Source organism: Silene latifolia, chromosome Y (genome assembly GCF_048544455.1).
Source record: "Silene latifolia isolate original U9 population chromosome Y, ASM4854445v1, whole genome shotgun sequence".
NCBI classification, from domain to species: Eukaryota; Viridiplantae; Streptophyta; class Magnoliopsida; order Caryophyllales; family Caryophyllaceae; genus Silene; species Silene latifolia.
Genome location: NC_133538.1, coordinates 50,531,067 through 50,547,083, shown reverse-complemented (window position 1 = coordinate 50,547,083; position 16,017 = coordinate 50,531,067). Strand labels below are relative to the sequence as shown.

Below are 16,017 nucleotides of genomic sequence, written 5' to 3'. Positions count from 1 at the left end.
ATGATTTTTACATGATAAAAATTGCTTAAATAGAGGTATTTTGGTTAAAATTAGTTAGACTTTGTCTCTGCCCATGAAAAATTAGTATGTTGTCATATGTAATATTTACACACTGTATGTAAATTTTTAGGTAAAATGGTTTTATTTTGCATGAGTTATGATTTTTAGATGTAAAAATCACATAAATAGTGATTATTTTAGCAAAAATAGCTAAAATGAATTTTATGGAATGAAAATTTTTCCCATTGTTTTATATATGATATGAACATCAGATATTAAGTTGCATGTCAAATTTCGTTTGTTTTGAATGTTTATTCATTTTTAAATTGTAAAATTGATAAATAGTAACTTTAAAAAATCATAATTATAAATTCGATTTTTTGGCTTAAAAATTTGTCATTTTCAGGTTCTAGAAACTTATATAGAATATTCAAAATTTTAATTTTGATTTGTTACGTAATTTTATGTTTAATTTGGAATTAAAGGGTTTTTTATTATTATTTTTTTTTGGTAAAAGGTAAGTATATATTGATATCAAAAATGAATTACATCATCAAAGTGTTTGCAATATGAGTACAACTGTGAGCAAAAGATAAAAAGAAATCATCTAAGAAATATAAAAAACATTAGAACTTGGACAGCTGGAGGAGCCAAGTTCGATCCCTATAAGCAACAACAGTTTGATTACGAGCCCAAAACCGAGATAAAACATCCTGGATGACTAGTTGACTAATCTTCCATGGCCAAGAAACATAGTGATCCAAACGAGCCTTGTTCCTAGCTTTACAATTATTATAAGTAAGGCTCACATGGCAAGCACAAATCACACTTCTTTGTAATTTGCTCTGACCTCCTCCTACAGAGTACCATTGGCTCAAAGTATCAGGTGAAAATATGACACCAAGAGTATTCTGCAACACCTCCACATATTTTTGACTGAACACGCATTGATAGAACAGGTGAGGATGGTTCTCATCACCAGTAACACACAAGTAGCAAAGATTGGACTGTCCAAACCCCATTTGCATAATTCTATCTTGAGTAAGCAGCCTTTGCAGCTGCACTGCCCAGAAAATGAAAAAACACTTGGGGATATTAAGAGGTTCCAACAAACATATCTTCATGGCACAGGGGGATGGACCTGCCTGAGCCACTGGTATCCATCATCAACAGAATAATGCCTGTCTGAAGCTAACCAACAATCATTAGTGTAAGCTAGCTTAAAGGATCCCATGGTGTAAGCAATTTTCTTCCAGGTCCAACTACAATCATCAGGAGGATCATAATTGGACCAATGAGTACCTTTCATATAAACATGATTTATCCCCTTGACCCAAAGGTGATCCTTTTTACTAGCGAGCCACAAGATATACGTCCCAATAAGAACCTTGTTCCAAGTTTTAGAATTTTTGATGCCAAGGCCTCCTTCAGGTTTAGGAGTACAACACTTGTCCCAACTTACATTTGGAATTAAAGGGTTAAAGTAATGTATTATGCGATTTATTTGTGAAATAAATTAAATATATTCTATGGGCAAATTTTTATTAAAATTTTGCAATGTTGGAAATTTTCTAGAATATACAAAATTATGATTTTGAAATTTTCGAATTTTTATGACTTATTGGGAATTATTTCTTTATTATTATGAATAAAGGTGTTTAAAGAGCAATAATAAAATATCAAGTTGAATTATTGTCAAATATTTAGTTAAGACTAAATTTTTGAGTCCTAAGAAGGTTCGGGTAATTACCTTGGACATAGATTTGATTTATTTAATATTGTGTGATTTTAATAAGTTAATAATCACAACTATCCATAAAACCGGACCGAATGTACGATATTAGCTTAGATAGGGCGATTTGGCACATCACATGGCATGTTTCATACATATATTAATGCTGCATTTTTATTATGATTGTCATATTTTATTTTGTATAATTTTGAATTATGTAATTTGTACTTAGTATGACCTTAGGTTTTTATTGATATTTCCCGAAATGAATGGGGATATCGATTCGGTTGTAATTAATGTGATCTCATATCACTTTTATTTTTATTTTTGTTTTTCTTTTTATAATGTATTAAGTAGGAAAGCTATGTAATTTATTTATCCCGAAGATCCTTGAAGACGATGCCATTCGGAAAGGCGTTCCAACAATGACGGTGTTGCCTCGGAGTACGTGCCAAATGAAGTTCAAGGGACCAAGGAGTTGGCTTCCGAATTTGTAAATAGTTTATTAGATTTATTATTTTAGGAAGGCCATACTAGGATTTTATTGCTTTGCTTTGCATTTGTTTTATATGTTTGCATGCATAGCCAAATCGCCATAACTACACATGCATATCATATTTTATCTAATCATCGACTGTGTCAATTAAAATTATCGTTAGTTCACCGCTATAGTTCACTTAAAACGAGATAGATAATAAATTGACAAGACCTCTCACTAAATAATAATTGAGAATTAGCCTTACCAAATAGTAGAACCATGAATCCCAATTTCATAAGGAAGTAAGCTCAGCTCACCGGGGTGCTAAACTTGTTACGTTGGGTAAGTGGGTTGTAAACTGTTACTACATCGAAATTTGGATTGAGGTCAACGGAAGTATTCGCGTCCGTAGCCGCATGTGTTCCGAGCTTAAAATAAATATTAAAGTAATTTTATCGACCGAGTTCTAGAATTAGAATCGATTAAAGAGTTAATCCATCGCTTTATATTGATTAGGGATGAATAGGCTCACCGTGCCCTAGTTTATATGAATTTGGATCTCGGGATCATTTATAATAGTTGGGTAGAGGTCACTATATAAATGCTAAAACATGCTTAAATGTTTTAAATATAACTATGAATGTTTGTTTTTTCCCACTATTTCATTGTTTTATGTTGTTCTTTAGTATCGCTCCTACTCATATATGATATCAATTCGGTTGTAACATGAGTCTCCGCTAAACCACTATTACTTACGACATATCGAATCTCTTTCTAAAATGAACCGTATCATAGGTTGTGGACTAGATCCATAGGAATCGTTCTATTCCATAGAACTCGATAGGAATCGTCCTATGCAAATATAAGATTAAAATCTTAAATTCCTTACATACATATGACTTCTTATGATAGAAGTAATGATTAGTCAAAATATGTTTTGATAATGTCTTCTATACATCCATGGTTCAAAAGTCTTATTGCTCAAACCAATCACTTGTCATCAAACACTTAAGTTGTTAAGCACATGACGATATAAAATTGGTAAATTAATTTGTTAGAAAATTTGATTAACTAAATACCACAATAGAGTTCATCCTTGTGAAGGATTAAGTAGTAATTTATATGAAGATAAGTGTTCATCGAGTATAAATTCTTGAAATAAGTGGGAACAATAAGAAGTCAAGTATCTATCTTAATTGTTAAGGATAGAACTAGGCTCGAAAGAGAAGGTGTTAGACACTAAAATAAAGACAAATTCCTAAATAAGTAAAGATAAAAAAAGTTGGTCGTGTGACAACAACATATTCCATCTTGAATATCTATGACATTGACATAGCCTTCTTGCGAATTACCACGTCATGAGTATTTGATAAAAAATTGTGAACAATGTTAGAAAATACCACATTTCATGATCATGAAATATGGCAAAAAGATGTCAAAAACCACCTTTCTAAATGGGTATTTGGAGGACGATGTGTTCATAACACAATACGAGGGTTTTTTAAATCTTTAGAATCCTAACATTGAATAATCGTACGACGACTAGCAAGAATAAATTCAGAAATTTACATGAATGGAACTAGGGTAGTTGTCATTTCATCCATAGACATATAAGTGTTATAGTGTACTCATTGTATAAGACTCAAATTGGTGACCCCAATTATTTCTCGATTCTCGATTGAAATTGCATTTAGAGACTAGTTTTAACTAGTGTCCCAACCATCTGATTGGGAATCTCTTGGTATGTGTGCGAATCTTGTATTCAAAACAAGATTAATTCATGACTTCTTTCTAGAAAAGAATTATGAATAAAACAAGATATTCGCCCTATTTACACTTTGAAGTGTATGGTCGAATACAATTTCAATCAAAAAGGGTTATTACTTCTTTATCTCTTTTACCAACGAACTAGGTAGATACTTGGTATCCACTTAATGAGGTAAGAAGAGAAATTCTTTGAATAAGTTCAAATGAATGTTTAAAAAGTATCAAAACCCACAGATTATAAATACAAAGTATGAGTACATGGTTAAAATGGGGAACAAAAAAGTAATGACTTTGATTTACACCAAAAAGAATGTGATATGGTATCACAAGTTCACTATTATTACGACATGATTGTATCTTTACTATAAAATTGGAAGTAGTTTTCTATCACAATTTGTCTAGTATTTATTTATTCCACTAAAAGAAAATATAGTTAAAGCAATCAAGTACAATTAATATATGATATGATTAGGCATGGTACCTAAGTTGTAGCTTGTTTCGAAAGAAAACATATGCTCTCTCTTCCTACATGATCACGAGAACAAAGGGTTTGTGGCTCGTGATGCTGTCTATTAGAGAAAAGAGGATTATTTCTTATAGACAGAGTGGGAGAAAATGTTCAAGAGCCACAATCTGAGAGTAATAAGTAGGAAGACGTTCCTTCCTTCTTCGAAATCTAAGTGGACAGGTGTCATGTTATTTTAGAAAATAATAAACATGTAACTTATTATGATGCTTTATCTAGTTCCAACTCCGCAAAAGTTCGAAGCAAGCATTAACATGAAAATGTTTATTTAGCTTGGTTGGTTGGTGGCAAAGGTTTTGCATGCAACAACAATGCTTCATTGTATTCGGATATGATTTGATATAGTTGGATTTTGAAATCATCTTGCATGAGTTTTGTAAATCGCAACTATCCTAAAGTAGGATGCGAACTTAAGAGGAAGTCTTAAGTAGATGTTAAAGAGTTGAATTGTATGTTTTGATTATGTGATAAACATTTCTGGAATTGTCGAATAGTTCTTTTTTTACATGGAGTTTAGTGGGAGTAATGTGGTGTTATTAGTCTTATATGTAAGGAACATATTGATCATTGTGAATGATAGAAGACTTAGGAGAAGAATAATACATCTCTAAGGTATCCAGACCTACAAAGATAATTCTGAGAGGATATTAGCGTTAAATGAATATTCTTATATTGATAAGAGTCTAGTCAAGTTCAAAGGTATTGAACATGTAGAAATTGAATCCACTTGCTTCCGCTACGGGATTAATTCATTACGCTTAGATGTATCACCATTCTTAAATTTCGTATACTTGGAGTATGACGAAAAGTTACAAATCAAAATTTTTGAGAAGAAGTCTCTATATAGCCATATAGTTCATTGGTTAGTACTCTTGGAGCACTAGAGATATGAAGCTAAGCTTTTAGAATTGAGATGGATTTATGTGCAAGGAGTTATACAAAAACCATGTTCTAAACCCATAAGGATGGTTAGAGAACCATCTTGGCTATATTATTTAAGGAGCAAATCTGCTAGAAACGTTCTAGGCAATAGAACAATGAGGGATTAACAACGGAAATTGAGTACACTTGCAATAATGAGATATGCAAGTAGGAAGGGATGATATTAGGATTCGGTTTTATGAATTGGTGGAACCATGGTAGTTCGTTCCAACAACCGAATGTCCTATCTCTATACACTGTGAGGACTGTGGGAGCTATCCTAAGGCAAGAGAGCCTATGTCTATATTAGATTTAGACACCCACTCAAAAGTTTTATAATAAAGATTATACATAACAAAGGGAAAATGCATATAGCAAGGTTAGAGAAAGTGCAATGTGTTGCTGAGACTTACTAACCAAAAGCCTTTTCACAGGTTTAACATGATAAGTCATGTCATTTCAATTGAGTTGAAATGTGCAACATATACAAAATGGAATATGGATTATAGATTATGTAGTAATTGATATTGTATCAATTTTACATATGTGATAATACATTCATCGTTTGAATTTTATTAAAAACTCTTCTATTACTTTGTTACATCCAAATGGGTTGTTGAGACAATATTGAACTACATTAAAGTGAACTTTATTTGACATAGTATTCGCTCCTAGTTTCTTATATGAGGTGACATCTCGAAGTGAGTGGAGTGTGATGCGGTTGATGGCAAATTCAAGAGCGATAAAGTCATAAGATATGACTAGTCGATCACATAGACAGAATGTATGGGACACTCTGTCGGGCTTATGACCGCTTATAGAGTTATGGAAATTTTAATAGCCTGGTCGTGGCGAGAGCTACTATAGTATTCTTATGAGTCGATTCTTTGATTAAAGACTGTTCGCCTAAGATGGCACAGTTTCATAGTGACTTTGATTTATGATCTACGACCTTCGTAATTTGGGTCAAATGGGCACATTTTGGGTTATAATGAGCTGTGGATATTCGAAGGGAAGAGTGCAATATGAATTGTCCATCCCTGTCACGGTTATCTTATATATCAAGGCCACTCGACGAGTAATGAACTGGAAATGCGTGGCCACGCTCGGAAGGCATCTACGGTAGATAATTCCAGTCAGACAGTTATTCTCCAGATCGAGAAAACCACTCATGATATGATCAAATGCAAGTACGACCTACAAGACACCTTGCATTGAGTGGGAGATAGTAATAGGACAAGAGAATTGCTGACGCACACTTGTCGCGGACAAGTGGGAATTGTTGGAGTATGTGTCCTCGACAATAATGCGATCACATGTTTAAATATCATATTAAGAATGCTGAGGGAAAATAATATTTTATTGTCAACTGATCCACATTAATCGGTAATGATTGGCTGACTAGAGTTTGACATTACTGTCGTATGACGGTGGTGATCAGCTGATCCCTTAAGGTCATACCTCTAGGGTAACATACTTAATTGATTAATTAGTTAATTAATTGTATGATGATATAAGTTAATTAATTCCTTAAATTGAACAAATTTTATTTTTAAAAGAGAGTTTTATATCTTATTGTAATTTGATTAAATAAGATTCAATTTAGTAATTAATTTGTTATATACTAAAATTGATTAATGTTTATGAAACACTTGAGATAAGAGTAATTAGTTAGTTATAATTACAAGATGTTGTAGATTATATTAACTAGACTTAATGGGACCCATTTTTATATACATGTAATTGTGAATTACTTGTTAATTTGTTAAATTTAATTTATTTAATATATAATGATATTTAATTAGTTAAATATGCATTTATATTACTAATGACATGCTGCATGCCACATGTCATAACATATTACAAAAGATTATGAAGATAAAATGGAGGTCCATTTTATGTACAAAAACCGGTTGGACTAAGGGTTAGTGGGTGATAATTTTTGTCATTAGTTTAATGCATGCTTAAGGACATCATGATGACACATAAAGCATGCTTAAACCTAGATACCTACCCTAGGATCATGGGTAAGACAAAAAGCATTTGGGTAAGATAAAACGCATTTTTATGTTCCCCTTATATCATGAAATCCGGCACCCCCGCCCCTCAGAAATGAGATATGAGTTCTCATTTTTCACATAACAAGTTTTATGCTCATCGTTCATCTCTCATCATCATCTCTCACATAAAATGGTTTTATGAATAATTTGTTTCAAAATCTCTAATATTATTCCACCATTACTAGAGATAGTAAACAATAATATTAGTTATTATTTTTAAGGGCACATATACTAATTTCTAGTATCTAAATTAGTATATGTATTAAGAGTGATTACCTTGGTACAATTCCTTGAGGAGTAGATCCTACCATTGGATCTAAGGGTTTTCTTAGAGCACTTGGATTTTCTTAAGAAGACTAATTAGGAAGGTGTCCAATTAGTATATCCATTCGGCATTCATTGGAAGTAGATCCGTTTTTCTTCTTACTTTGTATTTTGTTATGCATGAATAAGATCTAATTAGTTTTATGACTAAACTAAAATTATAAAGTTATTAGAAATGTCTAATAAGCGGTTAATGAATCTTACAATATCAAGAAAGTGCACTTTCTTTTATGGTCATCCATGCGAAAGAACTTCAAAGTTAAGCGTGCTTGGCTGTGAGTAGTCTTAGGATGGGTGACCTCCTGGGAAGGTTACCAGGATAACCATGAGTGAGGACAAAATGCGTTATAAAGGACCCGTGTTGATCTATGGGCTATGTACACAACATGGTGAGCTACAATAAGTAACCGCTCCCGACCCGGTTTGGGCCGGGGTGTTACATTGCAAATAAAAAAATAAAATTGATTCATATTCACATACATGGAAATTATATAAGAACAAGATTAATCTTTGATTCCTTTTTAAAAAAATAAATGGATTTTTTTGGAATAAAAAGACTATTCCAATTATGATACTCATAAAGAAATAAGCGTAATAAATGCAAAGACGAGGCATCTCTTATCCAGTACCGAAGTGTTTGAACCAAGATTTCTAGAAGGGCGGGGTAAGGTAGTAAGATATCTAACACAGAATTTTAATGTAAAAATTTGTCCTCTAAAAAAGGAAATATTGAATGAATTGATTGCAAATTATGAGATTTGACTATTTTTTTTTCTCTGGAGAAGCTATTAATAGAAGATAAAATGGAATTTCCACAATGACTGAATTTCCTTCTGATATCATTTGCAAATAAAAATTGCGTTTGTGCCCCCAAAATTTATTTTGGTTAGAATCGTTAGACGAAAGAATCAAATGATTATGTTGATACATTCGAGTAATTAAACGTTTCACAATAGTAAACTATATTTCCTATTACCCGAAGTTTCCAACAAAGTAGATTTATTTAAATCATGACCATATACAAACAAAAAAAATATGTTCCTGAAAGATAAGTGGATAGAAAAAGTTTTGTTGCCAAGAACCCTCTAGTTCTATATATCCTTCGAATTCTTCCATTTAAAACCAGACCTAAAACTAAGGGTTTGCTTGGGATGGGAGTAATTATTAAGGGAGTAATAGAGCTAAAATGAACTAAAAAATGGAGGAAAGGGATGGGGTTTGGAGATAGAAATAGATAGAAATGGGGAAATATAGTGTAATAGTCCCTCCGTTAAGGGAGTAATAGTTACCCACCTTCCCCTCCAAGTAATTATTACCTCCATATAGAGGTAATAGTTCCTTCCTCACCTCCTCTTTCCACCCTCCACAACCACCACAAAACACCAATCTCCTCCCATTTCTTCTTATTTCTTCTTATTTTAGCTCTCATTACTCCCTTAATAATTACTCACATGCCAAGCAAGTCCTAAAAGTAAAAAAAAAGGGGGGGGGGGTTTCTTAAGTTATCAAATGATACATAGTGCTATACACTCAAAACAAGGTATTTTTTAGATAACTCGGTAAATTCATCAGCGGACTCTCTATTTTTTCCATCTGTTTTTTTTTTTTTTTGTTATTAGGAAATAACATAAAACGTTAGTTAGAAATCCTTTATTTTTCCAACCCAACCGCTCTTTTGATTTTGAAAAATCTTTATCAATATACTGTTTCTTCTACACATTCATGTCCATCTTCAGATGGAGAATGGGGAGTTTAATAGTTAGGATTCATTAAAAAAGAAAATCCACACGTGGGATAATCCTTTCCCGCATCAGGCACTATGTTTTTTTAACGTCTAATTAGATCGAGTAATCATTCAAATTACGAAGATAAGCTCGTTGCTTATTCTTTCCACAAAATTAGAACCCATAAGGATAGGCTTCGATCCATTTATTCAATCAACCCAACAGCGAATTCATTGCATTTCCTTCCAAGAAATCAATAAAGTTTTGTACTGCTTTGATAAGAATGAAATAGGTTCCAAATTCTCTATTGATACGACATGCTCTTTTTTCCATAAATTTCCTTTCCGGATCAGTCGTGGTCGTATAAACTCTACCGGCGATAGTGTAGACGAATTCCTTACTTCATCCAAATATGTAAAAGATCTTAGTCCCACATAAAAGACGAGTACTCTACCGTTGAGTTAGCAACCCCCAAAATAGCTATGTTATGTAGATACAATCGAAATCAATAAAATAGGATTGGAATCAAAACGTTGAATTAGCAACAAATCTATTTTTTTTTTTTTGAGTTGATTCCCGTTACAAACATAAAAACAAACACCAAAGAGATTCTTGAATAAAAAATTTACTAGACAAATTATCTACATTTTTTAGATCCAATATTTGAAGGAAATGTAGATTCATATACATACTAACATACTCATATATGTCTAAATTAATTTGTCATAAAATTAAATGTGGATTTTATGCATGCAAACAATATAATAAAATAGAGAAGAAATCATATCCTTACATTGAGATTTCGGTTCAAATGGGCACAAAAGAAATCTCCTTTTCTTTTGTTCTTGAGCTTTCCTTTAATGGAAGAACAAGATCCAAGTGTAGGATCTCTCCTTAGGAATAATACCCAAAGCTAACCCTTAATCTAATTAATATTATTTGATCTAGTATAATATTAATCTTGTGAAAAATTGAATAAAAAATGTTTGGTTTTTAGCTCCTAAAGCCGGGTAGAGGAGAAGGAATTTTGGAGTATATTATCTCTCTAATTTATCATAAAAATGTAGAGAGGAAATTTTTATTTCTTACACTAGAAAAATGAATGTGAATGAATGAATAATTTAGAGGAGAAAAACTCTCTAAATGCTCTAGGAAAACCGGTGGGGGGAGGAGCCTTTTGGGGAGCCAATGCATGCCCATATTTGTCTTCACAAAGTAAATAGGGTTGCATGGCTACTCTAGCTTTTAATCATTATGTTTTCTATTTAAAATATAAACACAATTTTAGCCTAATACTCCTCTAATATTTCGGCACTTTTAGTTAATATGGATTCCATATTATTTTTGTCAATTGTCAATATGTCACATGTCACATGTCACATAAATTTGTTATGTATTTTTTAACATATTAAAAATCAACGTATTAATAAAAATACGTCACATACAAAAATCGACTTAGTAATTTCATAATTACTTGTGCCAAAATATTTTACCAATTTATAAATCACAACAGATTGTATTTATAATAATTCATTCAATTCCGATTGTTTCTTTAAACAATAATTTCATCCGAGTAATGATACAATTCGATTACTCAGACCGTATCTCATTTAATCACATTTCAATTTGATACGTAAATTTCACTTCCAAAATCGTCCGTCAATTTTTCAAGTAATTTAATTAACTCGTAACGTTATACGATTAATTAAATAATCAATTAAGAGTGTTGCCCTATAGGTATGACCTAGGGGGTCAACTGATCACCACCGTCGCACGACAGTAATGTCAAACTCTAGTCAGCCAATCATTACCGATATATGTTGACCAGTTGACAGTATAAATACTTCCCAATTTGTATTCTTTAAAATGAGATTTAATAATGATATTTAAATCATGTAATCGCACTATTGTTGAGGACACTTTTCCCAACAATATTTTGATTCAAGGATTGGTTAAATTTTATTCGATATAAAATCAAAATATTGGGTAGAAGACATAAAAAACCATTTAATTTTTTTATTTCACAATTTAATTATATTTGTTTAATACATTCTTGTCAATATGCATGAAAAATAAAATATAATTACAAGAAATTCCATTTTATTTTTTATCTTACTTTCAATTGAATAATAATGGACTCAAATTCAAATAAAATCCAAAATCCAATTCTATTTCTATTATACGATAAATATAATAGAAATTATGAGCTCTAAATAGAAAACAAAGAAAAAATAAAATATTAAATATAGAAGAAAACTTTTGTTAGATTAGCAGTACAAATAAAAGTCCAGGCCTAAAAAAGTTCTACCAAATTACAACCTCATTATCTTTCGTTTTTATAAAAAAAATTAGCAACAAATCTATTTTTTTTTTGAGTTGATTCCCGTTACAAACATAAAAACAAACACCAAAGAGATTCTTGAATAAAAAATTTACTAGACAAATTATCTACATTTTTTAGATCCAATATTTGAAGGAAATGTAGATTCATATACATACTAACATACTCATATATGTCTAAATTAATTTGTCATAAAATTAAATGTGGATTTTATGCATGCAAACAATATAATAAAATAGAGAAGAAATCATATCCTTACATTGAGATTTCGGTTCAAATGGGCACAAAAGAAATCTCCTTTTCTTTTGTTCTTGAGCTTTCCTTTAATGGAAGAACAAGATCCAAGTGTAGGATCTCTCCTTAGGAATAATACCCAAAGCTAACCCTTAATCTAATTAATATTATTTGATCTAGTATAATATTAATCTTGTGAAAAATTGAATAAAAAATGTTTGGTTTTTAGCTCCTAAAGCCGGGTAGAGGAGAAGGAATTTTGGAGTATATTATCTCTCTAATTTATCATAAAAATGTAGAGAGGAAATTTTTATTTCTTACACTAGAAAAATGAATGTGAATGAATGAATAATTTAGAGGAGAAAAACTCTCTAAATGCTCTAGGAAAAACCGGTGGGGGGAGGAGCTTTTGGGGAGCCAATGCATGCCCATATTTGTCTTCACAAGGTAAATAGGGTTGCATGGCTACTCTAGCTTTTAATCATTATGTTTTCTATTTAAAATATAAACACAATTTTAGCCTAATACTCCTCTAATATTTCGGCACTTTTAGTTAATATGGATTCCATATTATTTTTGTCAATTGTCAATATGTCACATGTCACATGTCACATAAATTACTCCTCGAGTGGCCCTGAGATATTGTTTTAACCCTGACAAGGGGATGGACAATTCCTATCGCACTCATTCCCTTCGACTAGCCACAGCCATCATAACCCAAAATATGCCCATTTGACCCCATTTACGAAGGTCGTAGTAGCACAAATCAAAGTTAATCTGAAACTGAGCCATTTTAGGTGAATAGTCTTTAGTCAAAAGAATTGACTCATTTGAATACTATAGCAGCTCTCGCCACGACCAGGCTATATAAATTTGCCAGAACTCTATAAGCGGTCATAAGGCCCGACAAAACGTTCCTAACAGTCTGCCTATGTGATCGACTAGTCATCTCACATGACTCTATGGCACTTGAACTTGCCATCAATCGCATCACACTCTAGTCACTTCGAGACGTCACCTCATACAAGTGACTATGGGCAAATACTATGTTAATCCGTGTTCACTTTAACGGGGTTCAATTGTCTTTACAACCCGTTTGGATGTAACAATGTATAAATTTAAAGATAAAAGACAAATGTGATTGTGAACATAAACAAAAACAACACTTTTATTTCATTTCAAAATCTAACAAAAACTTGGTACACGTTTAAGTCCCATGGACGTAACATGTCCATCATGCTTAGCCTGCGATAAAGGCTTGGTGAGCGGATCGGCTATGTTGTCATCCGTCCCAACCTTACAAATCGCAATTTCCTTTCTTTCAATGAAATCTCTTATTACATGATATTTTCTAAGTACATGTCTAGATCTATTACTAGACTTTGGCTCCTTAGCTTGGAAGATCGTCCCACTATTATCACAATAGAGAGTGATGGGATCATTGGCGGTAGGTACTACTTTTAGACCTTCCGTGAATTGCTTGATCCACATAGCTTCCTTGGCGCTTCGATGCTTTGCTATGTACTCACCTCCGTTGTTGAATCCATGATTCTGACTTCCTTGAAGCTTCTCCACTTACGGCACCACCATTGAGCATGAAAACAAAACCGACTTGTGATTTCATGTCATCTCTATCTGTTTGAAAACTTGAGTCCGTGTATCCATTAACACGCAACTCAGTGTCTCCTCCAAACACAAGGATAGAGTCCTTAGTTCTTCTCAAGTACTTAAGGATGTTCTTGAAAGCAATCCGTTGACTCTCACCTGGATTTCCTTGATATCTACTCGTCATGCTCAAGGCATACGAGACATCGAGACGTGTGCATATCATGGCATACATGATTGATCCAACAAATGAAGCGTAAAGGGATCAACTTCATGCGTTCAACATCATGGGGTTCGGAGGGACATTGAGTCTTGCTCAATATCGTCCCGGTTACCATAGGTACCAAACCCCTTTTGGATTTGTCCATGCTGAATCGTCGAAGAATCTTATCAACATAAGACTCTTGACTTAGTGCCAATATCCTCTTGGATCTATCTCTATAGATCCGGATACCTAATATGCGTTGTGCCTCTCCTAAATCCTTCATTTGGAAGTGGTTACCTAACCACTTCTTAACGGAAGACAACATTGGAATATCATTTCCAATGAGTAGTATGTCATCGACATACAAGATTAGGAAACACATTATTGCTCCCACTTTGAATTTCATGTATAAACATGGTTCCTCAATATTTCGAGTGAAACCATTTTCCTTTATAACATGATTGAATCGATGATTCCAACTTCTAGATGCTTGCTTAAGACCATAAATGGATCTCTTAAGCTTGCACACTTTGTTAGGATTTTTAGAATCAACAAAACCTTCGGGTTGTATCATGTACACCTCCTCTTCTAAATGCCCATTTAGAAAAGCGGTTTTGACATCCATTTGCCAAATTTCATAATCATGAAATGCGGCGATCGCTAACAAAATCCGTATGGATCTTAGCATGGCTACGGGGGCGAAGGTCTCATCATAATGGAGACCTTGGACTTGGGTAAATCCTTTTGCCACTAGCCTAGCTTTGTAGACATCGTCATGTCCTTCTATGCCATTTTTGACCTTGAATATCCATTTGCATTGGAGGGATCTTGCCCCTTTAGGCAAATCTACCAAGTCCCAAACTTGGTTTTCATGCATAGAATCCATTTCGGACTTCATGGCTTCAAGCCATAAGGAGGAATTCGGACTAGAGATTGCGGTCTTGTAGGTGGCGGGCTCGTCACTTTCTATAAGTAACACACCGAGTGTTCCATCTTCCTCGATAAGTCCCACATATCGATCGGGATGGCGAATTACTCGACTCGTCCTTCTTAGTGGAGGAGGTACAACCGTGTTAGACGATGAAGGAACATCTTCTTGCGTCTCTACCTCGGTTTGTGGCTCTTGAACTTCATCAAGTTCAAAATTTCTCCCACTCTGTCTCTTAGAAATAAATTCCCGTTCTAAGAAGACAGCCTCGCAAGACACAAACACTTTGTTCTCTTGAGGTTTATAGAAATAGTAACCTCGAGAGGTCAAAGGATAGCCTACAAAGATGCACTTTTCAGATCTTGGGGCAAGCTTATTGTCGGGTTTAGTTTGACGTAAGCATCACATCCCCAGATTTTCATGTAGGATAGATTAGGAACTTTTCCTTTCCATGTTTCAAATGGAGTCTTTTCGGTGGCTTTAGTGGGACTATTATTTAAAGATAGAATTGCAGTTTGGATTGCAAAGCCCCAAAACGAGTTAGGTAACTCGGTTGGACTCATCATGGATCGAACCATATCAAGTAGGGTTCGATTTCTCCTTTCGGCAACACCATTCAGTTGTGGTGTTCCGGGTGGAGAAAGTTGTGATATGATACCACAACCTTTCAAGTGTGAATCAAATTCAAGGCTAAGGTATTCACCACCACGATCGGATCGTAGTGCCTTAATCCTCTTGTTCAATTGGTTCTCTACTTCGTTTTGAAATTCTTTGAATTTCTCAAACGCTTCACTCTTATGTTTCATTAAATAGATATACCCATATCTACTTAAATCATCGGTGAAGGTTATGAAGTAGTCATAATTACCACGAGCGGTGATAGTCATTGGTCCACATACATCGGTGTGTATGAGTCCCAATAGCTCACTAGCTCGTGTTCCTTTACCACTAAAAGGATTACGAGTCATTTTGCCAAGTAGGCAATATTTGCATGTACCAAATGATTGATAATCAAATGGTGTAATCACATTAGTCGAAACCAATCTTTTGATGCGATTCTCGTTTATGTGACCTAATCGACAATGCCAAATGAACGCTTCACTTGGGTCACTTGTTTTGAGTTTCTTTGATTGAATGTTATAAATATCATTTGTCGGATTTGAGGTCTCTAA

General features: G+C 33.5%; 1 pseudogene; it reads right to left on the bottom strand.

Moving 5' to 3' along the window:
- Positions 1-626: 626 nt before the first annotated feature.
- Positions 627-16,017, bottom strand: part of LOC141628017 (ATP synthase subunit alpha, chloroplastic-like) — a 61,702-nt pseudogene continuing 46,311 nt past the window's right edge.